Here is a 14,387-nt window from a genome sequence, read left to right as displayed (position 1 = left end):
CTTTTTGTCCCATAACCTTACTGGTAGTTGTATATATATATTATATATAGTTAATGTGAGTGCTATTGAATGGCTGGGAGACAAGATGACCTCCCCTACATAGACGTAATTGAGCGCTGAAATTGAACAGAAATTGGTTGTCCTTATAAAGCTTCTGGAGCTGTACTATTTTCCAGAGGATAAAGTTTGGGCTTGAATTGATACTTCAGTATGAAATCCAATAAGAGAGAATGAATTTGAAGCTTTATTTTTTTTCAAGTCTTCTAGCCAGAAGACCCATTTTCATGTATTATGGCAGTAGGTAGAGGTGCTTAATCTGACTCTAACTTCATATCAGAACTGCAGACAACTATCAATTTTCTGAGGAAGTGTTACGTGGGCTGCAGGATGCAGGCACTTGAGTTGGCTGTCAGCAGATCCAACCGAGTAGCTCATTTGCAGGATGGCCTGAGAGCAGGGAGTCAACTTGACTCGGCACTGCACTCAGCAGAGGTCTGCCCTCACCACGAGCTCTGTGAGACACGACGTAGAGACACTCGTGTGATCCTACAGACTGTGGTCTGGAGATGGGGGACATCACATCTCTGCGTGTTGGGACATTGAGCCCAGGCTGGCTGCATGCAGCATCGCTCGCTTCTCTAGGCAGCGCCCTCCTCAGCCCCGTCATAAACCAGGCCCCGTAGCCACAGCTACTATGAATATTCCCGGTGATTCCTAAGAAATATCTGAATTCCTACATCCATGTCTGCCTACCTACTCTATTTCCTCCATTACTTTCACAATATTGTATTTACACAGAAGATGCACCAAATGGGGCTGATTCTTCCTTATTCTCATATAAAAGGACATTGCTACTCATAAAAGGAATAATTCTATCATGCTAACAGTCACCCGCTGGTAAAAGAGCAAGGAAAACAAGGCCAACATATACTCTTGGCTGCATTTTGCTCTCCCAGGAGCAAGAATGTATTAGATCTTTACCACATGATGGACAGAGAAGTGGCACCGTGTTGACTGAAGCTACTCCTGATTTACACCAGGGAAGAGAGCAACGGCTGCTTGCAAAGCTGGCAAGGAGGAAAGCAAAATATTAAACAGTTGGAGCTGACAACAGCAATGCTTTGTTTCTGGTCAGCATAATCAGATAGCGACTGCTTCAGGGCTCTGTTCTCCCCTTTTGGAGGAAACACATAGCATTCATGAACTGCAACAGATCCCAGCAGGCTAAAAAGAACAGCAGAAGATCCTCTGATTTTTCCCTTTGGTATTTGCTGATCCATGAATGCTGATCTTACTCTGGGTTAATTATGCCCATATTTATGCATCAACCAGAAGCTTCTCCTGTTCCCTAAATCTGGCTGTGCATCTTTCTTGTGATCTTTTCTGGTTGCCTTTGTGTAGTGGGCTCCGCAGATTTGTCTTTACTGGCTTTATTACCTCATGGAGCAGTTGAGGGATGTCTTCTGTGCGTTCTTTCATCACAAAACGTTTGCCAAGCACATAATGTATACACTACGCTTATGTCAGCAGGGATATACAGCCCTACAGCTAAGCGACAAATAACCAGTAAATGTTTGTTGAAAACTCACTGATGAAACCTATCTCTGATCAAAATGAGCAAAATAAGCAGTAGACAAAAATATGTATATGTTAATTTTCATTGATCTCTTTTTGGTTTTAGATTAAAAAAGTTATTTTTTTAAAAATTCAAAAAAGGTTGGGTTTTTTTTTTTATGTTTCTTTCCCCTTTTAAAACAAATAATCTCTTACTGACTCTCCTGAAGAATCAATAGCTAAATTGAGTCTGGAGAAACAGGGGATGGGACAAGATTTCTCAGTCTTCAGGAGTTCTTACATTGTTTAGCTCAGACTCTGTTTATTCACGATGTGGTAATAATGGGTGAGGAGGAAACTGCAATCTGCTTCCCTCTCCTCCCCTCAAACCCTTGTGAGTGCCTGTCTACTTCTCCTTTTTGGGGTATGGGGAAAGGGACATTTGTCTGCTCTATCTGGAAAACAATGCAGAAGCATCACTCAAAAGACAGAGTATCACGTGATGCCCATAGCTGAGATTAGGACAACTGTTTGGGCAGTTATGTTTCAAGACATGACAATGCGTATTGTGTTTGTCATTCTTTAGCAGCTATAGGTGAGTTCATGATGAAAGTTGTGAAAAGCGCATAGCGATCTGGATGGGAAGTTCTCTGAGCGAGGAAACAAAATTCAGCTTTGTGGTCTGTGGGTAGCACCCACTTCATGACATTATTACGCTAGGCTTTGGGGGGAGCACTGGCTTTGGATAAATACAATGGTAATACTTTAAGCCTGTGCTGGCCTATGGAAGAACTGGTGGGACCGCTGTAGTTATAAGTCTTTAGCACAGCTTTATCAAGAGTTCTCCATAGTGTGGAAGCTTGTAGTGGGAGAATTTCACCCAAAAAGAGCAACAGGAGAGATCTCAACAAATCTAAAGGAAACCATCAAACCGCAGTGTGCTGCCAGCCATTACATAAGGGAGAGGAAAGGAACTGTAGAAAGAACTTTACATTTCACTGGTGACTGTGAGAAGCGGGAGCTGACTGAGACAGACAAAGGATTTACTCAATTTCTTAATTTACTTGTTAATAATTCATTAGCTGTGACAGTGGCAATTAAGCCCCAGACTAGCTTTTTCTGTCCTTTCATCTTTCAGCCTGCAAAGATGGACTCTGGCTAATCCATTTCTAGAGATCTTAGTCTAATTTTCATTTCTCTTTCCCCCTTTCATTCATTGCATCTATATTCCTACTTTCAATTACATTCAATTCTTCACAGCTTCCTTTCCCGGCCGCATACCATTATTGCTGTTTTTTGTCAACGTGAGCCTCTCGCAGTGACTCCCTGAAGTTATCACCCACTTTGTTGCAAGAACTCTATTCCATTCTCATTGATACTCCAATTGGCCTTTGACCTTCCCGTACCTCTCTGGCTTGTTTGTGTGTAACCTTGATCTTCTGCACACCTCTTTATGCTCCAGGTTTCACATTCTGCATTTCCCCTTCTTCACTGGTTGTCTTCCTTAATATATTGTTTTGCTGGAATCCCCACTCTTCAGCTTAACCAAGTCCTGTTTGATTAACCCCTCTTTTGAAGGAAAAGCTGTTTTTCTGAATCTGCATATAGAGATGGCATTCATTTCACCACTCCTTTGCAAAGTTAAAAGAGGGCATCACATGGCATTTAGCAGATGCATTAGAAATGCAGCATGTTTGTTGTGCTCTGAGACGGGTGCCACAGACCTTGCATGATACTCAATTCTTAGCCCTTAGGCCATAACCAGTTAATTTAGCCCTATGTACAGTATTCTCTCTGATGAGGATAATGAAGAATATCACTGTAATGTGTTAAGACTACCATTAAAAGAAAGGAAATCATCAACAGTGAAAAATATCTCCGGGTGTTTCTGTGAAACTTAGCTATCTTTCACACCATTTGTCTATTTTTCTCTATTTTCTTTGCTTACATACAGACATGAAAGTTAATTTAAACTCAGCTTCTTCCCTGCAACTGTACTCATTCTGTATCTGTCTATAATCAGAAATATAAATGAGTTGTGATTCTTCTCTTGGTTGGATCATACAGGCAAGTGTCGCAGGTCATGCTAACACCAGTGACACAGAGATATATTTATTTATACCAGTTGCGAATTAGACACCAAGCTTTCCCCTGCCAGCGGGGAAAAAATAATACAGACTTTCCCCTACTTCAAGTGAAACTGGACAGTAACAGGCTCAGGAATTGCCTATTCTAATTTTCCAGGACAGGATCTTCCTGTCTGGGTATTTATACAGCAGCTACCACTGTGGTATCTAAACCCCCTATTGATTTATTAAAGTGCACTCATAAAGCTCTCTGCATTTTTTTTTCCTTGCTCTGTTATTTTATGTGGTGTTATTGTGGGAAAGCTAGGTCAATGGAAGAATGTTTTACATTTTGTTCTGAAAGTGCTGAGGTTTACAGTCATTCTGATGCGTTCCAGAAGCAACTGTCTCAGCGTGGACCAGTAGCCAAGAAACCTCTGTCTCCTGCTTTCATGAGCTTCACTCTAGCTGTTGCTCGTGAGGAATGTAGCTGCCCTGTGAGGTCTCTCTGATAACATGGATAAGTCGAACAGGGATTCTTGGATGCTGAGGAGCAAATTCTTGACTTCATCTGAGAAGCTACCCGCGTCAGCTCGAAGGCCGGTGTGCTTTCGGCAGCCTGCTTGTTCAGCAGATGGCCTGCTGTGTTCTCAATCAGATGGAAGGTGTTTTTTTTTTGTTGGTTTTTTTTTTTCCCCCTCCCCAGCTTGGCAGTCGCTTGCTTAACTACAGTTTGATATAGTCCCTAAAGCCAGGAGGTGTGGGGGTGGGTAAGCAGATGTGCCACTCTCTGAAGCTACTGTTAGAGCTCACAAGATGGAGTGCAATAGGAACCTGGTTGAGTCTGAGGCACGCAGGCCGTTTTGTATGCCCATAGAGTACATAGGAAGTCTGAGAAAGTGCCTTCTCTTTAGTCATGTGAATAATAGCAACAATCTGCAATGGAGTGGAGACATCACTGAAAGGGAAGCACGGCCTCAACTTTTTCCAGCTTTGGCCAGAACAAACTGTTCTTCATTTAGCTCCGAAGCCAAGTGACTGAATAGCTTGATTATATGCTGGGAATGGTAATATTTGAATGAGGTGATCCAGAGGGAAGACTTGCTCATGTGGTTCTGGTGTCCTAATCCTTGATATTTCACACTCCTCACTTCACAGGAAGGGGGGACAAGATGGATCCAAAATCAGGGCCAGGATAGAAGTTTGCCTGGATGAAAGCTGAAAGGAAAAGGAAAGGAAAACAACACTTATCAACAACATAATCAGTTTCTTCAGACCTTCCTGACTGTTCTGCAAACCTATCAGAGCCTTGGCTGTTCCATTTTCTCCTGTGGTGGTGAGAAGGGATTGGGATCTCTCTAGGGAAAGAACTTCACTACTAGATAGCACTTGTTAGTACAGCTCTACAGGAGATTTCTACGCATGAACAAGATTACATAGTACAAAATTCCCCGTGACTTTCATGGCCATTTTGTAGGAACAGGAACAGCAGGACCAGGTCATTCAGAATATTTTCCTGAATCCAGCATTCTTACCTACAAGCAAACCAGAGATATTAAAGGTCCATAAATATTATTGGACATTTTAAAACAAATTGAATTTAAACTGATATCTACAGAAACCAATATGTTTCAAATGAAAGCCTTCAAGGGAAAAAAAAATATACCAAAGCTTTTCGGGTGGGGGGAGGGTGGAATTAATGCGTATTAGCTACAGCCAGCACTTGCTCATCACTGTGCTGTGCTGATACTGGAACAGGCATAAACATAATGAAAGCCAGGTCTTTCTCTTTTTCCCTGTCTCTCCTTTCCATCTGACCAATGCTTTGTAATTCAGTCCATATGAATGAAGTTCAACCGTTAATTTTGTATAACCTGAGCTATACCACAGAATAAATAATATGGTATCTGTTGCCAAATTAGAACAATCTAACTGAAATGGATATGTGCATTTAGCGAAGCCAGGGTATAATTTTCTTGAACCAATATTAGTCCTGCAGCCAACATATGGGAGTTTTAACCTAAAGTACACTTGTATATGGGCTTTTAAAATGTAAATGGATATATGTTTTTCCAAACCAGTGTATATTCAATAAAACCCACCAACTTCCTAAGTGTCAGCTGATATAGCAGTGGATAACATGCTATCTTTTCTCCTTTCATTCATGCTTAATGGATTTCTTGCTAAACTTGGTTGGTTTGATTTATTTTGTTCTTGGCAGAAACATCTTCAAAAGTAGAATTCTTCCCATTGATTTCAAGTTCACCCCTCTATTTCTTGGTGTCAGTCCAGGGTCATAATATGATCTGGAAGGAAAGATAAATTTCCAATACATACAATTATTTTGCAGTTAGCCCCATCCTTAGGCCTGTGCAGCCCAAAATAAGTCTGGATTTTAACCTCCCGGAGGAATAGTTTTCAGAAAAGAGGCATTGAACCAGATCTACCTCAGTTGGTCTAAATAGGGTAACTTATTTTCATCAGTGATTTGTGTAAACAAAAATCTTATTTTCTCAGTTGAATACATTAATCCAGAAAAGTGCGTTTATCATTCTCATCTTTAGATGCTGAAAAGAGAGACCTATTAGTGCATCCCTTGTAGCTTCTGCTACTACATGAAAAAAAAAAAAATCAAATTAAACTGTTTTGGTGTGGTTCACCAAACTAAAAAAACTATATCTGACTGTAATTTTGGAGGAGGTGAGAGGTGATTTCAGCAACAAAAAAGCTAGGTAATTGTATGCCTGCATAGCAAAATTTCTTCCTACCTCCAGCTGTAATTATCTGGCTTGTGTTTCTGGACGGAATAAACATGGAACCCTCCCTGCCTTATGCGTTACAGAGTGTGTATAATATGATAAGTCACACTGTCCTTGAGGAGGCCTTTTGAGTTCCTGCTTCCTAGTATCATATTGGGCTAACGCAAACATGAAAGGATAACCACCAAAATGGTCTACTGCTAGTGCTGCAGGACCTTCTTCAAAAGCTTACTGATGTAAAATATGGAACCTCCAATGACTCCAATCAGCCTTGGTTCATCTCCCAGATTTTGGTGAGTCCTGGCTGCTCTTGCTCAATGGTGCTGCATTGATTGACACTGTTGAGACCATGCCAGTATGTACCAGATGAGGATCTGACCCTGAATTAATAGCTGTTTATTGCAGGAGGGCAAGTGTAACAGTACATACCCACATTAAAGGAAGACATTTATTTCTTATGAAATCAGTTAACAGTCACAGAAACCACTTGAAATTAATAGAAACTAATTGAAAGTAATGGAGAATTACCTGAAAACGTAGCAGAAGTAGATGAAATTAATTGAAGATAATTGATAGTGACTGGAATTAATAAAAAATGGAAACAAATTGGGCTTAATTGAAATTTATTGAAATTGAATTAAACTCAATAACGCAAAACCTATTAAACTTAATAGAATATAATTGATATTAATTTTATGCAATGTTTAATAGTAACATAACATTCTTAGAAGAATTTTTTTTAATTGGATATTTTATTTGCATAACCTTATTTTCTTATAATAGTACAAATAAATTTTAACAAAAATATGATGCAGAGCATGGAAACTTCAGGCCTCCTTTTGGAATAGTTAAGTGGAAGCTATGTGACACTGGTAACAAAACTTCCTCATAGAATTTAGTAAGATAAAAAAGTGTCATGGATTTTTATACCATGGTTGTACTGAGACTTTATTTAGTAAAGCTTAATGAGAACGTTCTACCTGCTAAGACCTTGGCTTTGATTTGATAAATGACCCCTTGACCAGATATTGAATCCAGCATTTGTCTTCTCTACTAGTGTGCTGTGAGAACCTCTATTTGTTATCTTTAACTATGAAGCATTTTAATTCTTACGAGCTTCCTTGCAGATTTTCTTCTGTTATATCACTAGTGTTTATATCAACTATTTCTATCTCCCCCAGCCTTTGTCAGTTGAAAGAACTAAATACTTTCTCACATAAACCCGTTAATGGATGTATTCAGCTCGGTGATTGAATTATATTTTCCATTGATGTGTATTCTTGTAGTAATTTGCAGGAAGCTGAGAGTTAATGTGAAATACGTTTTAGTGAACTGGCATTGAGTTACACTTATTTCAAGAAAAAGGACTAAGACTAAGGTTTTAAAATGGAAAATCAGGAAGAAAAATAAAAATAGAACAAAATTTATTTTAATTTATTTTTTATCAAGTTCAAAAATAACGATTTATGGTACATCTACAGACTCCAGGTCTAGTTAAGACCAAGTGTGTAAGTGTGTATGGAAGACCATCACCTTTCAGCTAAGCTGAAAAAGCAGATGCTACTTTTAAGATATCAATTTATGGCCCTACAATGGCAAGAAAAGAACATGTTTTCAGGTAAATAGAGGTTTGAACTTTTGTTTTAATAGTGTTTTGGCTTAAGTAGCAACCTATCAAATGAAAGCCACAGAGAGGGCTAGGTTTTGGAAAATAGTTGGTAAGTATATAGTTTTGAATGCTTAACATATGCCTGCCTCTGTTTACAAACGTGCTTCTTGTATCAATTCCCACTGTACTCGTTGGAAACCTAATCAGTGTGGTCAGCAGAGCCTAGAGTGACTCAGCTGACCAAATGCAGGTGTCCACCTCAGGGTGGGCTGAGTAGCCCTCTGGTCTCCACCAAATATCTTGTGGCTTGGTTCTGTCCTCCACACATTGCACCTATGGCCATCTGAAGTGCCTTGGGGATCCAAATCATCCATGGCAGATGCAACACAACATCTATAGCAGACTTGTGGCTGACTGGAGGCCATGCAGGATGCCTTAGGTCATCTCAAAGGATACTCAACGCTTACATTAAAGCTACTGCCTCGTGCCCCTGACTGCTTACGCTTTTGCACTTAGATTACATTTAGATATCTATGTACAGACATCTAAATTTGGATGCCTTTGCTAGAAAGTTGAATCCCACCCCCAGGCTGGGGCCAACAATTAAAATCAGATTAGAGGGGAAATACATGCATTCACTACTGTAGTTTGCACTCAGCAGCCATCAAGTGAATTTTACTGACATTTCTAAAAAGAGCTTTGCTTTGGGGAAGATATTTGTCTAGGATGCCTTTTTAGGAGAAGGACAAATAAAAAGAATGGAATTGGAACACTGAAGGAGAAAAGAGGAGGAGGAAGGAAAAAAAGAAGCAAGGAAAAAGGAAGCCAAAAGAGGGAGAGACAAAAGAAGGACTTAGAAGGAAGGAGAACTGGATAAATAAATATTACTCAATTTTTCACTTGCACATACAAATACAGGTTTCATATGTTCTCATACGAGTCTCCAGGAGGTTTCTATAGCACCCGTAATAGGTTATGTACTATATTATAGCTCTCATACCATGTAGGAACGAGGTAAAACTGCCTCCACATTAAGATTTCTAAAGTCCAAATAGCTCCAGTACCGTTTATCAGGAAAGTTCTGATGGGAAACAAAACACATTTTGAGGCTCCGGAGAGAGTCATGAAATGTACCTCAGGAATGAAACTTGAAACAGAAATCCATCTCTCCCCATTTATCATTGTGAGTAAGTTAATGGCCTGCTCTGCCTGATGCACAGCAGCAGACAAGCCTCTTTGATTTACTGAGTATCTGGGTGATTTTCAAACCACGTACACTGCTAGGTAGCACTGCGGATTCTCCCTCCCCCCTTCAGCCTATTTACCCACTTCTGGCTTCCTGCTGAAACATGATTTCCTTTGATTAACTACTCGAGCTTAATTGTAAAATGGAAACAGAAACACACGGCACACAATTCATTGGAGCTGAGAGAAAACTCCAAACAACTTTTGAATGGGAGAGGGCACAAAAATCGATTCCCATGTCCTGTGCTTTCAAGCGGGATGGGTAGAGGAAGAGGGCAATAAAGTGAATCCTTGGAAGATTTAAACAGGTCTGGTCCAGTGCTGCACTGACTTCCCACATCACAACCTGTGACTGCTGTCCCGTGTCTTACCATCTGTCACTACCAAAGAGAGATTAGCAATAGCATTTACATAACTCCCTGTAAACAGGCTGTTACCAGATCCCCTCCCAACTTCCCCTTTCCCAAACTGGACAAGCCCAGCTACCCAGCCTTTTCTTGTAGGTCGTGTAACCCAGGCCCCTGACCGTCTTGGTAACTCTCCTGTGGACCTTCTGTAGTTATTGGCATCCTTCTCGAATGGGGAAATCCAAAACTGGACACAATACTAGAGTTACCCTTCAACTCAGTCATGGGCTTAATTTTTTGAGATCTCACATGAAAAGAGCTCTTAAAAATAGAGGCCTGAAAGGGAGTTCTGAATATAAGAGATGCCAGAGATCTAGCTAAATACAATTGACACAAATCCATCAGAGACGAATAACTTTGCTAGATGCTGATGGCAGAGAGTGACCTTTTTTCCCTGTTTCTCTCTAGGAAAAAAAAAGCAGTAGCAGGTTTATCAGGTGCTCAGGATTCCAGGAACATACCTATGAAGACATTTGCAAAGAGTGAGAAAGCTTGAGAGAAGATTCATGCTTGTGCTAAATCACCTGGAAATATATACTGCAACAGTATTCAGAGCAATAAAAGCATGTTACAATTTTAATGCATTTCTCAGTCCAGTCTGATTTTTTACAAAATGGCTTTGATTGGCCAAAGAGATTTCTGAGGAGCTGGGTTAACTTCTTTGAATAGCTCTGCTCATTTGAAAGTGCTATTTAGATATTCTGAACTGTCACATCATATCCTAGCGTGAAAGTACACTTTTGCCCTTTCTTATAAATCTTGAATTACATTATAACGCACCTCAACATTATTCAGTATTGCCTTTTTTTTCTCTTCTTTTCTTTCTTTTCATTGTATTTATTTATTTATATCCTGATAATAACATCCTTGGGGGCATTGTATAGGCAAGACATGTATCTTGGCCTCCTCCTTTCCCCAGGAGTGCAATTGCCTTGCGGTAATTATAAGATGTCGTATGTTATTATGAAGGTGCCTTATTGCTCAAACACATCGGGGATATCCGATAATGTAATTACTTCACCTTATAAAATTATTATAAATCATGCATGGGGAACATTTTTTTCCACAGCAAAGCTGTCTGAAGAATTATCACATTGCATGGAATGGGAATATCGTAGTGCGGCCAGCATTATGTTCCCTATGCCTACGGTAGCAGTAGGCATTAAGGGAGTATTAAAATAAAATATTTAACATGAATGATTAAACAAGGCATATTCAGAAAGCATGTCTCCCTTCTAAATCTCTAGAAGAATGGATTATCATCTAAGTGAACATATTCTGCACTTTTGCCTTTTGAGGCATGAATAGCAGCTGCAGTTTTGCTTATCCTTTTTTCTCGACTTTCCTCCTTCCTCCTCCTCCTCATCCTCAGCGCTCCTGAGTGCAGTATAATTGTTATAAAAGCAAATCAATAAGCACTTGAAACATTGGCCATTGTACAAAGAATTGTGCTTCTATTGGCCATCACTTTAATAACATCTAATGATTATTTCTCCCTCTTTCAGCTTCTGAAGTTTCCTGGCACTTTATTGATTAGAGCTTGACAGGCTTCTGATTATAATTAAAAATCATCAATGGGCAAACAGAAAGCAGTTCTACTTAGCAATAAACCGAACGGATAATCACTAGGTTAGGTGATGTGACCACAAAATATTTCCAATAGTACCAGGTAGAGAATAATTGAAACCCACTTGATGGGTCACAATTCAGTAGGACTATACAGATTCCTAGATAAAAGCTTTTGCGTCCTAAGTAAATAGCCAGTGCTACTGGTCTAAATCAAACCCTTTGACATCACCATGGTGGATCAAGTTTTGAGGTTTTTGGCCTGAAGGGGGCAATATTCCCTTCCATGCGTCAATCAAAAAATGCAAGTCTAGATCTGATAATATGACAAGCGAGTGTACAGAATAGACAAAAGAGGCAAACACATCAGCAGCTTCCCTCTTCCTTTAACAGTTCCTGGTAGTGCACAAGGAGCACGGACATCAAGCCAGCATTCGCCTAGTAGCTGTATCCAGCTGTGCATGTTATGTAACTAGGAGTTAATTCCCAGAAAAGGCAGCATGAATTGACTCCTCTGAAACTCTCCAGCGGAGATCTAGGATCAAGTAAGGTAGAAGTATGAAGAAAAATTGTAGGTCGAAAGAAGGACGCGAATAAGCATAGATCTGAGTATTTGGATTTGGAATATGAACACCTCCAGATATGCTGTGATCAAATTCAGCTATAAATTTAGTTTGCAAGGATAACTGCTATTTACCCCACTAAATAAATAGGGGCAACCTAGTTTAATGAAAAGGGCTTGAGATGAAGAGTCTAGAGACTTGAACTCTCTTTCTCACTTCCGCAGACATACGATTTTGGGCTTCTTTCTCTCTCCATTAACTTTGTCCATGGTAAGTAGCTGCATTTGGAAGGATGTATCCTGGGCACCACAATGTGTGCTAGACCATTTATACTGAACAACTATGCTTATTTCATGCGCTTTAGCAGCTGCACTTTCAGAGCTGGAAGATCTGAATATTCTCCATCCTCTCATCCAGTTCCACACAAAGTGGTTTATAGGACGCACTGGGGAATCCTAAATTGCTTCAGCTTTGTCATAATATGTTGAAAAGCTCAAATCTATGTTCCTCCTGGCTGTTAAGCGTGCATCAAATTCACTTTTTAAACAAATATGCGCAGAGATGGGGGGTTTTAATTATGTGTCCTGCCCGTGTTAGTGTGTGCCCTCTCCAGTTTGGGGAATACTCTAGGCAACACTGTGGAAGAGAGCTTAGGGACTCCCATTTCACGCACACTGCATGCAATCATTCTGGGGAATCTTTTTGGGTATGTTCATCACCCTTCACACTAGTCATTTGAGCATAGCTTAACATTGTACTTCCACTTAGAAACTGCACAAGACAATTTCTTAAAAGGTATGATGCTTTCTTTTGTTGTTAGGAAACAGAAAATATGAGGCTATCATTTTTAATATAGCCTTTGTGAGCTTGGATAAATTATTTACAGGGCCATTTTCAGGTACATAAAAAGGAGTCAGTAGCTCAACTTATTTTTAAGTTACTCCATCCTCACTGTTTACGGTACATCAGCTGGAATCAATGGCCTAATATTGCTATATACTTTCAAAATGCCTCTTTCCTCTACCCTTGGTGTGTCTAACACACTTGGTATGCAATAGCCTTAAAACAGCATCTTTTGCTTGCCGTCACCCTCACAGCCTAGCCTTCCTCATCTTGCTACATGTTATAATCGTAAAAAGACATAGGTAGCAATAATGATAATAATAATGATGATAATAACAATAATAATAAGAAGAACGGTTTTCTGAGACCTATGGATAAAACAATGCCCAGGTCATGTACAGATACTGAATGGGATGGTCAGAGAGGTCATTTCATTGTTATTTGTATATACAAAAGCACAATCATTATCTGTTTCCTCAGGTTCTGCACGATCAGCTGATCACCTTTTTTCTCTTTTAGATTGCTTAACACACAATTAGATATGAAGAGCACTGCACTTCTTTGCTATTGCAGCATTTTGGAAGTGCTTCACTAAGGGATTTCTAGTCCTGGTAACTGGCATATGTGTGCATCTGAGCTTGAAATCTGCCTTCAGGGTCCCCTCTTTGTCCGGGCAAGGGATAGGAGAAGCGACGTGCAAGTGCATCTTCTCAAATGGTTGCTGCACTCTGCTGGTCAGCTTTGACATGCCACGGGAAAATTCCTTAGAGGGCAAGGCAGTAAGAATATGTGTGCAAAAACACAGGCAGGACAGAGTAAGCAGCATTGGTTCTTTCCCAGATATATTACGAGGAATTCATTTGCTTTTCTGGAGAGAAAAAATTGACCATGAAGTTTTGGGGCTGAAGCTGTAGATCCAGCTGAGCAGGCAGGTTCTCCATGTCCCATGACTACAGACAGTTTGCCCCGCTATGTAATGCTTCAAGCATGGCTTTGCACTTGCATCCATCCAAAATGAAGTCACGAGGTTCACAAAGAAGTGAGTGACAAGGAGAGAGACATTCATTAAGTGACTCTTTGGGGAAACCGATAGGAGTCAGCAGAGCTGACCCAGGAGAAAATGTCTCCATGCTTATATGACCAGGAGATGAAAGCTGCGTTGGTGGCTGGGGGAAGCAAATCAAAAACAAACATCTAATCCCTCTCTTCATTTCCTAACATGAATATAGTCTTTGAAATCAGCTAGCTTAAAAACTTACACATTCATTCAGGTAACGTTTGGATGTTTGAAAATTTGTCCTCTCAGTTGTTTCCACGCCTTACCTCTTCTCTTCTTTCCAGTTCAGACCAGGAAATGTCCATTGCACACACTGGACTGTCTTTCTGTTACCCAGGCTAGGCTACACGTGACTGATGCTGAGTTTTAACGATAGCTGACATAGTACTATCAAGTAACATTCGCTATGTCTATAGGCTCCTGCTGAGTTGAACATGCTGGCTGCTACGTATGCTGTGAAGCTGCTTGCCACCAACTAACATGCATGTTGAGAGGACAAGGTTTGAATACCATAGGTCAGCAGTGGCTATTCCTTAGCAGATTTCAAAATGCTGAGCAGTTGCAACACTGCACTGTGGAGCTATCATTTGCCAATATTGCATAGCCTTGCAAGAAACATCTGTGGGTACACCGTCTATATTGACCACTCATTTGAAGAAGAGGGTTTTTTTGTTTTTTGTTTTTTGTTTTTTGTTTTTTGTTTTTGCCAGTGTCTATT

The sequence above is a fragment of the Struthio camelus genome, chromosome Z (assembly GCF_040807025.1).
Source record: "Struthio camelus isolate bStrCam1 chromosome Z, bStrCam1.hap1, whole genome shotgun sequence".
Classification (NCBI taxonomy): Eukaryota; Metazoa; Chordata; class Aves; order Struthioniformes; family Struthionidae; genus Struthio; species Struthio camelus.
The sequence above is the reverse complement of the archived record's forward strand: the minus strand, read 5'-3'. Positions refer to the sequence as shown.